The sequence below is a fragment of the Ochotona curzoniae genome, unplaced genomic scaffold (genome assembly GCF_017591425.1).
Source record: "Ochotona curzoniae isolate NIBS_2020 unplaced genomic scaffold, NIBS_Ocur_1.0 contig_3304, whole genome shotgun sequence".
NCBI lineage: Eukaryota > Metazoa > Chordata > Mammalia > Lagomorpha > Ochotonidae > Ochotona > Ochotona curzoniae.
The window spans coordinates 55,721-60,475 of NW_024465801.1; positions in this window are offsets into that span (position 1 = coordinate 55,721).

Here is a 4,755-nt window from a genome sequence, read left to right on the forward strand (position 1 = left end):
CTATCATTGGTCTTTTTGTCAAAGATTAATTGGCTGTATTTGTGTGGGTTCCCTTTTGGTGCTTCTATTCTATTCCATTGATCTTCCTTTCTGTCTTTGTGCCAGTACCAGGCTGTTTTGATAACCACTGCTCTATAGTATGTCCAGAGGTCCGGGATTGTGATTCCCCCTGCTAACCTCTTATTTTTCAGGATGGTTCTAGCTATTCGTGGTTTTTTGTGTTTCCAGATGAACTTTTGAATCATTGTATCCAGTTCCGTGAAGAATGTTTTGGGCAATTTGATTGGAATTGCGTTGAAAATGTATATTGCTTGTGGTAGTATAGACATTTTAATGATATTGATTTTGCCTATCCAGGAGCACGGGATGTTATTCCATCTTTTGAGGTCTTGTTCAATTTCCTTTTTAAATAGTTTGTAGTTTTCTTCGAATAGGTCTCCTACGCTTTTGGTTAGATTGATTCCCAAATACTTCATACTTCTCTCTGCTATTTTGAATGGTATCCTGTTGGTTAGATCTTCTTCCATCTTGGTGTTATTTGCATACACTATGGCTGTTGATTTTCGTTCGTTAATTTTGTACCCTGCCACTCTGCCAAACTCTCGTATAAGTTCTAGCAGTTTCTGTATTGAGTCTCCTGGTTTTTCTATGTATAGGATTATGTCATCTGCATATAGTGAAAGCTTGACTTCTTCGTTTCCTATACGTATGCCTTTGATTTCTTTTTCTTGTCTTATGGCCTCTGCAAGTACCTCTAGGACTATGTTGAATAGCAGTGGTGATAGCGGGCACCCTTGTCTTGTTCCAGATCTCAGTGGGAAGGGTTCTAGCTTTTCTCCATTCAGTATGATACTGGCGTTGGGTTTTTCATAAATTGCTTTAATTATGTTGTGGATTTTCCCATCTATGCCTACTTTGGCTAGAGTTTTTAGCATGAAGAGGTGTTGGATTTTGTCGAAAGCTTTTTCTGCATCTATTGAAACTATTATGTGGTTCTTGTTTTGCAGTTTTTGGATATGGTTTATAACATTTATGGATTTCCGAATGTTGAACCATCCCTGCATTCCAGGGATGAATCCTACTTGATCCGGATGAATGATCTGTCTGATGATTTTTTGAATTCTATTGGCTAGGATTTTGTTGAGAATTTTAGCATCAATGTTCATCAGAGAGATAGGTCTGTAGTTTTCCTTCTCTGATGGTTCTCTGTCCGGTTTTGGGATTAAGGTGATGTTGGCTTCATAGAATGAGTTTGGGAGGGTTGCTTCCTCCTCTATTGTTTTGAAGAGCTTGTAGAGGATTGGGGTTAGTTCTGTTCGGAATGTTTTGTAGAATTCTGTAGTGAAGCCGTCTGGGCCTGGGCTTTTTTTCGTTGGGAGATCCTTGATGACTGTTTCAATCTCTACCTCGGTTATGGGTTTATTTAATTCTGCAGTTGCCTCCGGACTGAGTTTTGGTAAGTGGTGGGAGTCCAAGAACTTTTCTATTTCTTGGTGGTCCTCAAATTTGTGGGAGTACAGTTCTTTGTAGTAATTTCTAATTATTTTCTTAATGATTGCAGTGTCTGTTGTTATGTTGCCTTTTTCATCTTTAATGCTATTGATTCTCACTTTCTCTTGTTTTTTTTTTGGTCAATCGGGCCAGTGGAGTGTCTATTTTGTTTATTTTCTCAAAAAACCAACTTTTTGATTTGTTGATTTTATGTATAGTTTTTTTGATTTCTATTTGGTTTATCTCCTCCCTTGTTTTGATGATTTCTTGTTTCCTATTGTGCGTGGGACTCTTCTGCTGCTGTTTTTCCAGATCCTGGAGGTGTGTGGTTAGTTCCTGTATTTGGCGTCTTTCTTGGGCCTTGACATGCGCTCCGATTGCAATGAATCTACCTCTTAGCACTGCTTTGGCGGTGTCCCACAAGTTTTGGAATGTTGTATCAGAGTTTTCATTGGTTTCCATGAATTTTTTGATCTCATCTTTAATTTCTTCTCTGACCCATTGTTCGTTTAATAGCATATTGTTCAATTTCCAAGAGTGCCTATACTTCCTGGGGAGTTTTGAGTTGTTGATTTCCAGTTTCATCCCATGGTGGTCTGAGAGGGTACATGGTATGATACTAATGTTTTGGAAGTTGTTTAGATTCGCTTTATGTCCTATCATGTGATCGATTCTGGAGAAGGTGCCATGCACCGCTGAGAAGAATGTATAGTCTGTGGCCTTAGGATAAAAAGTTCTATATATGTCTACTAAGTCTAGTTGTTCTATTGTTTGTGTGAGCTCTGTTGTTTCTTTGTTGAGTTTTTGTTTCGTAGACCGGTCCATTGTTGTTAGAGGTGTGTTGAGATCGCCTACAAGAATTGTGCGGGTGTCTATGTCTTCCTTTAAGTCTGTAAGTAATTGCTTTACGTAACTAGGTGCATTAAGATTCGGTGCATAAACATTAATGATGGTGATTGCTTCTTGATGGATCATTCCTTTCACCAGTATAAAATGGCCTTCCCTGTCTCTTTTGATGTTAGTTAGAATGAAATCTATTTCGTCTGAAATTAGGATAGCTACCCCAGCTTTTTTTTCTCGTCTATTGGCGTGAAATATCTTTTTCCATCCCTTCACTTTCAGTTTCTTTGCATCCTTTCTGGTTAGATGCGTTTCTTGTAGGCAACAGATGGTTGTGTCTTGTTTGATGATCCATTCTATTAATCTCTGTCTTTTGATTGGTGAATTTAGACCATTTGTGTTGAGAGTTAAAATTGAGAGGTTGCAATTTTGCCCTGCCATGTGATTGTGTTGTGTGTGTGTTGTTGCCTATGTAGTTGTCTTGTTTGTGCAACTTTTAGTTTGGAGACCTTCTTATTTGCCAGCTTTGTTTGTGATTTGCCTCCTTTTTGTCCGGGACTAGTGCATTTCTAAGGAGACTTTGCAGAGCTGGTTTTGTGTAGACATATTCTTCTAGTTTTTCTTTGCTATTGAAGTATCTGATTTCGTTCTCATATACAAATGAGATCTTTGCTGGGTAGATTATTTTTGGTTGACAGTTGTTTTGTTTCAGGACTTGGAAGATCTTTGTCCATTCTCTCCTTGCTTGTAGGGTCTCTTCGGAGAAGTCAGCAGTGATTCTGATGGGTTTTCCCCTGTATGTGATCTTTTCTCTACTTCGTACTTGTCTCAGGATTCCTTCTTTGTCTTCATTGGAGTAGAACCTGAGCACCGTGTGTCTGGGTGAAGATCTCTTTGGATCATGTCTGTTGGGAGTTCTCTGTCCATCCTGTATGCGGGGTGGATTTGTGTTCCAAGTGTTTTGGAAGTTTTCCTGTATAATTTCATCAAGCACTGCTTGCATCCCAGATTCTCTTTCTACTCCCTCAGGGAGGCCGATGATCCGAATATTCAGTTTTCTTAAGTAATCCTTCATCTCTTGCATCATTTTATTAGTTTTGCTGAGGTTTGTCTCCAGCTGTTTAATTCGCTGGGCACCTTCATTTTGTGTGTCTTCTGTTTCAGAGATCCTTTCCTCTGCCGCATTTATTCTGTTGATGAGGCTTTCAATTTTATTCTCTTGGGCATCCAGTTTGGTTTTGATTTGTTGTATTTCGGTGATTATGCGGTTCTGGTAGTCTTCCAGCTTTGTGTCCACGTCTCTTAGAAATTTTAGCATTATTTTCATCAATTCCTTTGCTGGTAACACTTCCATGTCTTCATCTCGCATCGCCGATATTGATAATGGCTTTTGGCCCATGTTTGGTGGGGTGCTGGCTCTTTCATCTGGAGCACAGCTCTTTCTGGTGGTTTTTCCCATTGCGTTGGTGAATTCTGGTGGGGCAAATGAACCCGTGTGTTGAGGGGCTGTCAGGTGCTTTCCTGTAGAGATTGGAGCCTGCAGGCGTGGTGTTGCCGAGCGTGGTAATTTTCAAGGCACCGTTGGTGCGTTCTCAGGGCCCGGGGCTGTAGAGCACCACCTTGGGGGCCCAGTGGATTCCAGGCACACTCTGGGCACCTCTTCTACAGGTGTGACACCCCAGGGCGTGGAGGGATGGAGGCGCTCTCTGGGTGTGCCCCCTGCACGGGAATCCACAGGACTTAGAAGGTTTTATGTGCTTTCTCCCTGCGTTCTCCGTGTCAGGGACTGCAAGGTTTTTCAGAGCCCACCTGGTGCGTCTCCCACACACGGGACTGTGGGTGAGGCACTTTCCAGGCGTGGCTCTTGTGCAGTGAATCCACCACTCGTGGTGTGTGGGTGTTCAGAGCCCCTGCTCCTGTGTGGCTCTCTCACACCGGCCCTTAGCGGAGGAGTGGCCCAGGCGCCCTGTTATAATTTCATGGCAGGTTCACACCTTGTCAGTGTGGTGCAGGAGTTTTCAGAGCTCTCCTGGTGGGTCGCCCACGCTCAGAACTGCGGGGTGGGAGGCGAGGGGTGAGCAGTTCACCCTATGGGAGTGGTACCTGCGTGTCGGGGACACACAGCACTACACTTCCCAAATCTCAAAGCTCTCCTGAGACCTGACACCTGACACCTGACACCTGCGCTGTGGAGGCGGCTGCTGCAGGCGGGGCCGCCTAGTCCGCTCGGCGCAGCGACCAGGGTCTTCCTGATGTTCTCGTGCTTCCACCAGGCAGGATGTGGCGGACTCCAGATCCTCGCCAGCAGCCTCTGTGCACTGAGATGCACTGGCCCCCTCAGTGTAGGAACATCCGAGGCGCCTTCCTGGGGCCCCCTCAGCCACCAACACCACTGTGCGTAGTTCCTAAGGCACAAACCCAACA